Source organism: Etheostoma cragini, chromosome 6 (genome assembly GCF_013103735.1).
Source record: "Etheostoma cragini isolate CJK2018 chromosome 6, CSU_Ecrag_1.0, whole genome shotgun sequence".
NCBI lineage: Eukaryota > Metazoa > Chordata > Actinopteri > Perciformes > Percidae > Etheostoma > Etheostoma cragini.
The window spans coordinates 24,133,552-24,146,601 of NC_048412.1; the positions used below are offsets into that span (position 1 = coordinate 24,133,552).

The 13,050-nt window shown below is 40.7% G+C and overlaps 1 protein-coding gene and 1 long non-coding RNA gene across 14 annotated transcripts in view; one reads left to right on the plus strand and one right to left on the minus strand.

Moving 5' to 3' along the window:
• The window catches only part of syngap1b (synaptic Ras GTPase activating protein 1b), a 136,719-nt gene that overhangs the window by 81,813 nt on the left and 41,856 nt on the right, over positions 1–13,050 (minus strand). The window lies entirely within an intron of this gene.
• LOC117945696 lies at positions 1,547–11,317 on the plus strand. Its single transcript, XR_004656869.1, has 3 exons — positions 1,547–1,652; positions 5,324–5,333; positions 11,308–11,317. It is a non-coding gene; the product is annotated as an uncharacterized LOC117945696 (long non-coding RNA).

Consider the following 13,050-nt stretch of genomic DNA (forward strand, 5'->3'; position numbering starts at 1 on the left):
GTATCATCATTTTTCTAACATTGATCAAATTTATCCAAGAAATTTATTCAAAGTTAATGTGGGGTCACATGCAACCCACAGGCTACCAGTTACATCTTATTCTTCAAAGTCATGGCACATCATTCAAGAAAAGTGAAGCAAGAATGGCTTATGCGCTAAGAAGAGACACAGCTAGAATACATAATCCTCCACAGCTATGCATTGTACGATACATTATGTCTGATATGGAGGAACTGAAAATTGAAAGCAAAAAGTAAAGAGTTTTTTTCTTTTCTTCATATAAATAGAAAGATAAGCCCACATTTCACAGCTCTGCTACATTTGGCCCCACAGTCCCTGAATTCATAAAAGTGAGACTTGAGGGAAAACAAATGGGAGGAGGTGCCACACTAATCACAAACACTGCTTCTTTGGAAACACAGTCACACTCCGAAAATACAGCATATACTGTTAAGCACAGACCTATAAATCTTGACTGAACACCAAAGCTAGTACTTTGCTGGCACTGGGCCCCAGAACACCAAGAAATACACAAAGAAATTACAAAACTTCATGATTTTCCTTTCAAAATAACACACTATGATGTGATTGACAGATGAGAGCTGGGCTGATGTATTAAACTGCGTTAGTTTTAGCTAGGTGCTAGCATTTAATCGTCTTTTATCCCATATATCATTGTCCCACATTTATTCCAGCACCCTTTGAATTCCACACACACACACACACACACACACACACACACAGACACACACACACACAAAGTAGCCAAATTGATACATTAGATTAGATAAATGTTGTTGGTTTTACCTTGTTCAGCTTTGTTGTCCTAGTATTATGCCGTAGGTCTATTTCATTGAAGCTGGAGTCAAATCTTATTGTATGTACAGTAGGTGTACATACTTGGCCATTAAAGCTGATTTTGATAGTTTTATGGCAAGTTGCTGTTATCAACCTAGTTTCCAGCAGCAGCAGCAGCAACATCAGGCAGCTACTTTCAGCAAACAAGGCCAGAAAAAACACACTGGGCTAGATTTATCAATTGTTTGCAATGACTGACTTAACAGATACGGGCCATTTAAAAACAGAGCGCACTTGGGTAAAATCGCAGATTGCCTGCCACATGTTACCCCTTCAATATGCTTTCGTAGGAGGGAGAGTCAGGGGAAAAGTGGAAGCCCCACCCAAAAAGGTGAAAGGATGCACGTAAAGCGCAGCTAATTAAAATTTCAATCAGGAGAGACATGTTTGCAGATATGCAAATAAAATGTATTGGACAGATATGCGACGGTTACACAGCAAAAAAAAAAAGAAATGTATTTGGAATACAGCTGAATTGATTTAGGAGTGCATCAATTAATGGTTAGGTCTTCCTAAAGGAAGTACGCTGAGCTACATTTCAATCAGGAGAGACATGTTTGCAGAGATGCAAAAGTTATATACAGCATTTTAAAATGTATGATTATTTGGATAACAGCTGATTTGATTTAGGAGAGCATCGATTAACAGTTGGGTCTTCCTGAAAGGATTTATGCTGAGCTACATATTCCACGGTATTTACGCAGACTGCCAGCAAGAGTACGCCTCTATTCTTCAGGGGAAATTCTCCGCCTCTTAAAAGCAGGTGTAAACCAGCTGCATGTGGGTTTCCTCGTGTATGCCTCCTGGGGAAATGGCAGCACTAATCCGAGCAAGATGAAGATAGGCCAGGCTGAAAAGATTTTTGACACAAGGATCCCACTTTTTCAGTGGAGTGAACACAAAATCATTAAATGTTATAGATTAAGCAGCCATGCAATATTACAGTTATTGGAAGAAATCAAAGATTAAATCGACTCTCAGACTTAGAGTTCACATTTTATTCCAGCAGCTGTTAAACTCCTCATGCACTTTCTGCGGGTTGGCCATGGCGCTGATAACACTACATTAGCAAATGTACGTACATCTGGCCCACTGTACGCGAGCAGCACCAAACGGCAGCAGACAAGATAGGGAAGAGAGTCCATGTGAAGATATTTAAAAACCTGGATATTTTTGGCTCAGGAGTTGGTTAAGACAAAAGCAGATATAAAAAGGAGAGCTAATATTGGTCTCTTCAGGTGGGCAAAATTAGGCTTTGCTGCAACAAATGAAACCTTACTCGCCGCCGCCAGCTTCTACTCTGTAGGCAATCACAAGAGCTCCAACCAGATCTTGCCACAATCTCTCTTAGTTAATCATATCCTTGCTGTCAAACTTTAAAAAACGTTATTCTCTCTGCTGCTGTCAGCGGTCGTTCAGTACTCGTTTGCCCCTTCACCTTCAGTCTTCATCATATCAAGTCCTGCTCCACATTTCATCATCCAGCTGTTCCGCAACTCTCTCCACCACCAACACTACCAGCGTCTAGACCCCAGGATGGGAATATCCCCCTAAATATCCCACGTCACGATGGGGGCTAATTGCCAAATGCTCTTCTCAAATTTGTTTTATCATGCACTTGAACAAAAATTGATTGTTCCCTCTAAATTAAATCTCCTGATTGATGCTGTCTTTACGAAGCTTATGATGCTTAGGTTTTTGTTCAAACATTACGATAAGTTAATCGCTGAGGTTGGAGTTAGACTTCGACTTCTTTATATTAATTAATTTCCAGCATTAGTTTGAGCAAGAATACAGTATAGAAGACAGTAGAAAGATAACAACAATAACAATTATAATAATAACAATAAGAACCTTTGGCTATAAAAATACATAAAAAGACATTTACCATAAATTATGAGTCAAAGTGTCAGTGTTGAGTCAAGTGTTAAAGTGTCCGGGTATTTATGTGAGTCCAGGTGTGTGTGGGTATGTACTGTCCTCTCCGCCCTATTTCCTCTTCCCCCCGAGTGAGGAGTTGTACAGTCTGATGGCATGAGGGACAAAAGAGTCCTTGAGTCTGCTGGTCCTACACTTGGGAAGGAGCAGCCTTCCACTGAACAGGCTCCTCTGGGTGCTGATGACGGTGTGCAGGGGGAGCACACCCAGCTGCTTGTCCAGTGTCCTCCTCTCTGCCACCGTCACCAGTGATTCCAGCTTCATGCCGACCACAGAGACGGCCGGCCTGATGGTTTTATCCAGCCTGGAGGTGTCCTTCTTGGTTGGAGTTGGTTGTGGTGTTGCCCTGGACTGCATTATCTTGAAATTAGTTTCTAATTTCCTTTCCCCTCATGTTTTTAAATGCATTGTGCAAAACGTTAGAAACACCTCTCAATATAATAAGGTCCACTTCAACACCAGTTTGAAAAACTACAACCTCAATAATACATTTATTTTTAAAAAGTAATTTCATAAACATTAATTTATTATGAATCATATTAAACCATTGGCCATGAACAGCTTCATGGCCAAGCTGTTGTGTTGGAGATTTTCTAGGTGTATCTAATAAAAAATGGCCACTGAGTGTATATGGCAATTATGTGTTTTTCAGCTTGTTTTGTTGTTCTTCGGCACCCAAGTGGCCAAACAAAAACTATTATTTTAGCTTTACAAATGCAAAATAACAAAACATAGATAGAGGTGTAGTTTGGAAGTGGAATTGCAGTCACTGACCTCTTTGTATCCTTACTGACATGATGTCAAATTGTCAGTGGAAACAGCAGCCCTGTTTTTGTTCTCAGGCAACACACCTGTGCCTCAGAGTGGGTCCTATTGAGACTAGCGTCTAACAGAAATACAACATTGGGACATAAAAGAGCTGGTGTGAACACAGAGATCCAGTGTTACAACGTGTGGATAACTGCAGAGAGCAGTGCAGGATAGTGCAGCCTGGGGGGCTTTGGGGCAAAGCCAACAACGGTGAAGGACACTGGCAGGTCACACTGAGCCATATGTCCCACAAGACAGCCGAGTGCCACTCACTCTGCTAAGATGAAAACATGCGTTTGTGTGGGGCGGCCTGAATCTCACTAGTATTTTGTATGTGCAGATGTGTGCCTATCAAAGCAAGAGAGACACATAAAAATTGCAGAATGCAGACGCTGTTCCACTTCAAGCTACTAGTATTCTTCACTGCTACGCTCCAGCTGAATCACATCGGACACATGAACACAAACACGTAATCTAGTTAGAGCGCTTCACATCACAGCATCAGGATCCTGTTTATACGAGTCTCTGTATCCAACTCGATCAGGCAAGAGCACCATAAATCAACTGCCTTTATGAGTACCCTCCACTTTGCTGCTTGTGCAACCAAAGTACATAAAAGAACATAGTAATGCAGTTATTTCTTGAAACCAACGCGTGCTGTGATGAGATTACAGTACAAACCGCTTGATGAAAAATTTGTGAAGCAACATCCACTCTTTATGAGTCCAGTGTGAGAATGCAGAAAGCGTGTATGTTAATTTACTGTACTGAGTTTCAGTTTAGTTGTAGCAATTACACCATGTTAGGCCACTTTTCAATTTCTTTATCGGTCTGTCCTCTAGTTATAGCAAGCTGTCCTCACCATCAATTGGCTCCAACTGCTACAGAAAGCTACATGTGTAAAGTTACTGTACAAATTTAGCTTAAAAGCCCCCAAGTGATTCAAACTTTTTTTCTCTTTCTAAATGGTGTCAAACTAAATATCTTTTATGATTTGTTTATAGTGTTGATTGTCATCCTGCCAGTCTTATTTGCACTACAAGCTCACAAACGTCATTTTCAGTAAATCAAATCAAATGTCCGCCATTCCTTAGACCTCTTTCACACCATCTACCAGGGTTGGGCTAGGGTTGTCCCATCAGGGTTCAACCCTCCTTTTGGAAATTCAAACCAAGCCAGTGTACATGGGTACTTAAGTGCTAGAAATGGGCGGGACTTTCATGTCATATTCAGTGAAAAGCTCAAGTCCTCCAGTCTAGCAGGATACCGGCAGAGCTAATGTTTGGTTTTTGTTGTTTTTTTATGATTGTTTCTCAGTGATAATGCTCTTAAGCAACACTACGTAACCATCAAACACTTCTCAGATGATTTTGTGCAGTGAATCTCCTCTGCATAGTTATTGCAGCAGTCGCAAAAGGAAGGATGTTAGTAACTTTTGATCAGACGAGGGGACAACATTCCTCTTTGTTGGATTTTATTAAAAGTAAATGTGGGCTTTGCTTTTGGCCTCACAACTCAGGTTTGAAAAAGAGCTTACGTTCCAACGCTGCAAAACTCCACTACTGCTCTCCAAAAAGCAGACCAGTGAACAATCCGGGCCCCCACTGTTCCAGGACTGTGCAAAATGAACTGAACTGCTCTGCTGCTGTTGAAGCTGCCTGTGAAAATCCTAGTTGTATACAGTCTATGGTGAAAACTTAGTGCAAAGCACAGTGAGACACATTTATGTTGTTTTTTTCAAAGTGTGCATGGACCTGTGACAACTGCCCCCGTTGTTTCCAACCGGTCACATAATTTGTCCCTCCCCAGCTGGTAGCAACCCAGGACAATGGCAACTTACATTTAAATCAACCCAAGTCTACCCTGATGAACCCACCTCGCTACCTGGGTCGCGAAGCCGAGTAAAACAAGGAGGATTACTCCATTCAAACACACAGTCAACCTGTGTAAGACCTTGATTAAGCCATCGTTGGGAAAGGGGTATTAGAAAGTTGTTTAGTAGTCCTTTATTGTGGTATATGTACTTTATTATTGCAATTGAAAAAAGTCTTGACATTTGTGTGTTTTTAAGTGATATGTCTCATGTTTTAACTCTAATTTTGTTCTATCACTCCGTACAGACCTTTGCTTCTGTATTCAAAAAAAATGTCTCAGTATTTTTGTATCACCCTTTGGCCTAACACTTGTGAGAGTATCCCTCATACCTAAATGACATTATTAGACCAGAAAACAGACACCCATCTTCAATCTAAATTCATACCTTATTAGTGCACCCTGCTTCAATTTAAACATAGCTTTTTGCTAACCCACTTTTAATTCTCTCTACCAGATTTATGCAAGAACCAGCAGCGGAGAGTGGCCGAGCACTCTGTTCGACTAATTGAATATGCTTTAGTGCCAATGAGTAACCGTAACCCTGAATTAACCTCACATTTAACCAGCTTCTGATTGATCGGGAAAACAAATAAGGCCCCAGTTGCATACTGTAGCTTTATTGCGACCAAGTTGCTTTATAGTGTTTCTAAATAAACTTAATAAGCAAAGTGGTTTTATAATGCCTGAACGAGCACTGTGCCAGCTCTGACTTCACAAAAAAGCAATCAGGAGAGAAGTATGAAGGAGTAGAAAACTCAGACCTCAGGTATTCAGATTGAATGGTTTTGTGGTTATTGAAGGGGTCATAGTGATTTTCAGCGGGGTTAAAGTAAAGCAATGCTTCTCTCTGTCCAGATTTGTAGCTGTTGCCATGGAATCCAGAGGAGACAAATGGGCTGAGTTTACTTTTATCTACAGTACGAGTTTTGAGAAGGTTACCAAATGCATGATTGGTAAGCAGAGGCACAGGTTTGTCTCTTTCTTTTCTGTACTGGAATCATAATAAAATGGTGAAGACATGTTTTTTTAAGAGGAGCTGTACTGTACACTTGAAGCTAAAATGATCTTACATCCATGAGCTTCAAAAAGTTAAACTCTTAACCAGCCATCTATATAGCTACACTACCCCACCTCCCGCTGGCCTGCCCAGTGCAATTCATTACTGACAACTTGACTCCTTCCTACCCCACCCTGACACATCAGCCCAGCAGTAAGCATCCCACGTCTGCTTCTAGCTGGGGGAAAACACCTGGAGGCTCTTTCTACTTTGCGTGTGGCAGGCTTTGATTGGTCAGATGTTGCGGGTCTACAACTGACATAACACCAGCTCTGGGGTTGCCGTGAGTAGGCACAGGGAGCTGCCAGGCATGCACTCAACACCCACAGTGAAGCAGCATTAGGCTAGCACACTGACCTTTAACTACTTCAGAGGGCGCACTTAAACCTCACACATAAATTTAAAGGAACAAATTAATCTACAACATAATATATCAGTACTAAAATAAACTACTGTGGAAAGGTTTGGTATGGTGGTCTGGTGCCACTTAGAAGCCCCAATCTCTATTGCACCCCACTACACAGAAAAGCGAGGGTATGCTTGAAATTAACTAGAATTTTTACCTTTTCCAAATCACCATACTTGAAGAAGCCCTTCATGACGAGAGGGGTGAGATGCACCTGGCCAAACATGAAGTGGGTTAATTTGTTGGATTATCGGTTTCAGAAAGTTAGAACAATTGTCGGATGTAGCCCATTTTGATTCAGATTTTTGAAAAATGTTTTGGGAGGGGTTTTCAGACGCTGTTCGACAATCCGTAGTGCTGCTGGAGGAAATGACCATAGGAACATCAAAATCAAAATGGTTCCTTGTCAGCAAATTTGTATTCCTTGTGCACTACAAAAGCAGGAGAGGGAGAGCAGCTTCTAACAGGGCAGGAAGATACCTGTCTCCCTTTGACAGTCTTGTAAATGAATTATAAAATGTACTGAATATTACATCGAATGTTATTTGTTCTTTTTTTAATATTCAGTAGATACTGCATACATGCAGACTGGTGTAGTCTAGGTGATTCGCAGGTTTATGCAGTATACCCACTAAGAAAGCTCCAGGGTTTCCATTACACCACTTAAAAAAGTGCAATGACATGTAACAACATACTTTGCAATATTACTTTGATATGTTTGAATTATAATTATTTTTTCTTCGCATAGGCTAATGAAAAGGTATTTCCACCGTGAATTGGTGCATAAAAGTGTCAGAATGCAGGAAATGAAGTTTTTGACGTGCATCATTTTCCTGGGGGAGGAAAGCCAGACCCCTCACTATGATACCCCCCCCCCCATCCTGGCCCATACATTTAAGTATCTGGCAGATTGAAAGTTTCTTACAATAACAACAGCTTTTTTCTTTAAAGAAAGCCTCCTATTTCCTAGATTTGGTACAACTGCTTTGATTTTGGGACACCTTACATTCAGGCCCACCTCCAGTTAATCCAGGCCCACCCATCTGTCACGTTCTGCATCCGCCACTGACCATGGCTAACCCAATGCTGGGACTCAAACTTGGTTGATCTTTAACCCAGGAATTTTTGGCGTGTAGAAGAAAGGTCAGATGGTTACAAACAAAAAACCATCTGGGGACTCTGAATATCTTAAAAGGTTAAGGAATGACTAAATCAAGAATCATTCTCTGTGAACCATAACCAAGTGTGGCCAGTATTTGGGAAGATATCTGTTTATGGGTGGGTAGACAGACCAGAGGGACCAGACTCTGAGAAAGGTGAAAAAAGCTGTTATTATCTTCTACAATGTTGATCCTAATCATGCGTCCATAGAGTCCTCTAGCATTACACTAAATTCCACCATTATCACTAGATGTTGCAGCTCGGCTGACAGAGTGTATTACATGTTATGTTTACAGCAGCCAGAGCAGATGATTTTGATGTAATCTGAAACAGTTAATGGTGTGTTGTAGTAACAGTCCTTCAAAGCCAAGGAGTAAATGCTTTAACAACCCTACATTAAATGTAGCACAGAGAAAGCAAAGACACCAAACAGTCCCCTCAGTAGACCAGAGAGCAACACACATAACATAACTGTGAACACAGGCACTTTACTGCATCTCCCTGTTACTTCACCTTTGCTCTCTTTATCTACTCGTAAGACCCATAGCTGAATTATTGCACTTTTTAACAGGTTACACTTTTTAGTATTCTGGGCCATCTTTGGGCCCATGGATCAAACAATATACATGGCTAGTATAAAGCGTGACTTCTGCTATCTCCGCTATCTATTTTGCAAGGGCACTGTTGCTGAATCTGGGGCGATTGGTTTAAAGAAATACAAACAAGCTAGAGTGTTTTTTAATTTATCTCAGAATAGATAAGAGGTGTTGCCAGACAAAACTCCAATGGCAATGTGGGATCAGGGCACTGTCCGCAGCAGATAAATAGATTTAATGTAATTGAAATAATAAATTGATAGCTTGATGGATTTAAGCATCCATGGCAACTGTTGTATAGGCAGGGCTGAAATCAATCAATTTCTGATTCAAATTAAAAAAAAATAAAACAAACACGCTTGTCAAATTTCAGTCAGATTCAACAACTGTGCCACATTGTATGTGACAGAAGCTGGTCCTGGCATGGAGAAGAAGGAATAAAGAATGGGATGGTTGCACGAAGTAGGCAGGGAGGGAGAGGGAGAGATGGTAGTAGAGGAAGGAAGGGAGTGTCATTGATCTGTAGAGGGAGGGTGGTGTTTTTGTTCAGCTTGGCAGGTTGAGTTGAGCGATGCTGCAGACTGGCTGGCCCATATGTCACTACTGCTTCCACAGGCCCAGCTGTGAGGAGCAAGGGAATACTGGGGGGGACACTGTGTGTATGTGTGTGTTTGTGTGTGTGTGGGTGGGTGCGCGTGAGAAAGTACAAGTCTGTGTGAGAAAGAAAGAGAAGTGAGGAGTGAAAGAAATAGTGTGTAATGTGCAAAAACAGTGCAATTCATTTTTTGTTAACGAGACAGTAATCAAACACTGCTGGCTGTCTAAGTCTGGCTCAAACACAAAATTACAGACACACACATATGCACAAATAAAACAATCAATTTCACTTCAGCATGTACACAAACACAGTTCCCTGCCTCGTGATAGGTGGCTGAGCTGGCCAAAAGCACGATATGTCCTTCAGACCGCCAGTATCATCCTCACACGGACAGATGTTCCTCCTCTTCCTGACCTCAGGCACTGGCTACAGTGTTCATAAAACACACAGTGACCCTACTCACACAATTAGACATACTAAGACACACACATATACATACATACACATAGTGGAAAGGCCAATAAGGCCAATAAATTTTAAACAATTTTGGCCTTTCCCACACTGAACCCAAAGGATTTGCATGTCTAGGGAGCATGATTTTAAATGCACTGCATATCGTTATATACAGTAGAGAAATAAGTTGATAAAGTGGTATAGATGGCTATATGGTGCAGTAAAATCTGTTTCTTGCTCCTTGCATTCGTCTTTAACGTTGTATATTTATCCAGGAGACAACAGGAAAAAAGGTTTCATAAGCCCAAAATATGAAGGTATCTTTTCAACAGAGACAGAACCATATTGCTGCTGATGCAACAAGCAAACAGCATTATATGATGTAAATAGGCAAGAAATTACACTGAAACTGTGACCTGACTGTGTTTGCCTGTAAGATTTATGCAGGTAGAATGCATGGTGGGCAAGACTAAGTAAGTAAGTATCACTGGTTACACTTGGTTAGAAAAATGAGAGATGTGACAGTAAACAAACATCTTGCAACTTGAATGCAAAGTAAGGTATTTAGGTCTGTCAACGGTTGTAGCAACTGTAGGCTGTTGTAAGACTATCAAATACATTTTAAGAATATTAATGTTAGACAAGGTGCTTTATTATACTTTCTTGTGAACAATTAGTACCTAGGAAAAGTTCCAACCACCCATAAGTGTCCAAAGACCACAGAGACAGATCTGGCCAAAAACAATTCTTCTTCATAAAACTGATAAATGGCAGAGGATTGCTTTTAAGGTCATCCAGATCTGGCAGATGCTCGTGGTAAGTTGGCAGGAGACAAATTAGGCCTGGTTTTCTTCTCTCTCACTAGGTGGCTCTAAGGTATGGGAGAGAAAAAAAACTCTACACTATCTACAGGGATAAGCAAATAAATCAAAACGCTGAGATAAAAGACATTTAAACCCTTGTAAGCACAAAATGACTTTTTACAAAACGTTTTATTTCTGAGAGAGTGACCATTTTTATTTAAATGGCATGTAATGGTTACTCAAATGCCACGACTTTTTTGTTAACATCGCCTCAGGGGTCCAGGTCAGCCATCTTACTAAAACAATCAACCTTTCTCTTCTCTTCTGAGAATCACTGCCCACCTACATTTATTACATAATTAATCCCTCAAACTCCCACACGACACCGACCTGAATGGGTTCTCCAGGGCCATAAGCAAACATGCTGCCCACCTCTGAGCCACTCTTTATGCATTATGACAACAGTTGCTACAGGCTGAAGCCACGAGGTGCTGGAACTTGTTTGCAGACCGGCTCATGCACTAATGCTTTCAACATTAAAGCCGCAAATGGGACCACTTAAAAGCTTTTACCAAAGAGCAAAATGTACTCAACATTCTTTGAAATTGCTACAGTACTACACATACTCCTCAGCATGATGTAGTGTGGATATTCCCCAGCTCCTTGTAAACTTACGAACAAGGCTTGTGCTCCACGTCAGTTTGGGGCACTGTTGGGGTTAGCACAGCACGGACACATGACTTGGGGGACAGGCCACTGGTGCATGGCGGTGGTATATGAAACTCTGTCACCTCAGATTAATGTGAGATAAGGAGGAGGAGGAGGAGGATAGGCAGCCTTCACAGCCAGCCCTCTTACTCCCCCTACAGGACAGAAAGAGGCAAAGCAGCCTGCAGAAAGATTCAGCAGTGAGAAAAATGGAAGTGAATTCTCACAGATCTCAAAGATGATAAGATAAGAGTCAAAGGAATGTCAGATCCAGAAAACATATTACTCGTTCTCACAGTTGTCTGCATTGATCCCAACACTGAAACACAGATTTTGTCGAGTGGTCCAGTTAGTGTGGCGGTCAATTTGAACATTCTACATTCTTAAACTACTGCAAATGTCTTTAAATGTGTTAAATGTCAAAATAACTGAAATATGATTATTAGTATTACATTTGATGTCCAAAGTCAAAATGTTATCAATTATCTGTCATCTACAGGACCCCAGGAGGCCCACGTGTGTAAATCTATTAGTTTACCATTCTCATGAGTTATCAGTAGTTTTTCTAAATTATTAAAGCATAATTTGGTCTATAAAATGTCCAAAAATAGTGAATAACGCATATTATATTCCAATTTTATAAAGCTCCAGGGGACATCTTTAATTTACTTGCTTGGTCTGACCGACACCCCAAAGATATTCAGTTCACTCTCACATAAGGAAGAGAAAAGCTAAAGACGCCCACAATCGAGAAGCTGAACCAAGTGAATGTTTAGTATTTTGCTTTAATTTATGTGATTAATCAATTTACAGTTATCAAGTTTCTCCGTTCTAATTAAAACCTCTCTTCTTCTTTCTGCTGCAGCCACAATGTACACTGCTCAAACACACGAGTGCTGAATACTAAATGTAAAAAATATAATAATAATAATAATGCAACAACAGGGTGTACCATTGGTAGTATTAAAGGTGGATAAAAAAGAAAAACACAGGTTGCACAAGGTGTTAGTCTGCATCTACTTGTACAACAAAAATATTTTATAATATTACAATCACACAGACAAACACTAAGCGACGCTTTCTGTTGCTTGAGGCTGCACATTTGCTGGTTTTCTAAGTGACACATTTCCATTTATCTCGCGTAGACTGCATTGGAAAGAATTTGTTGCCAATCGCACACTGTACAGAAGTTACACCCGATCAGGAAGAAGCATTGATTATTTTTAGATATAGGTCTGTTGGTAGCCAAAAGAGACATTGCAATTGCTTGGAAAGAGGTGGATAGTACGAAGGATAGGTAAATGGCTTTCAGAATTAACAGCAAAGATCACGTAGGCAATCAGAGGTAAGCAACCAATGTTTGATAACATCTGGTGCCCCTTTAGAAGTTTCCTTGCAAATAAAGACTTATCTCATTTAGTAGTAATGCCTGGGGACGACCCATGAGTAGCCCTCTGCAGATCATTTGGGGAAAATGTTTAGCGTCTGGTGTTTAATGACCACTATCTAATTTATGTGTAGTGCACAGTATGAGCTGTGTACAACTGGTTTTGTACTTGTTCCCTCCTTTCTGTTTACTTATGTAGTATTTGTATTATTAAGTGATTGTGTATTTCAGTTCCTTTTTTCTTCTTGGTTGGGTTTGATCGACATGGGTTCTTCAAGGTTTGGGGCAGGAGTTTTGAGTCCCAATGGTTAGAAGTAAATGTCAATATGTCTGGAAATTAAGATATTGTGGAAGACGTCACCTTCATTTGTACTGAATGACAAGAGGGGGGGGGGGGGGG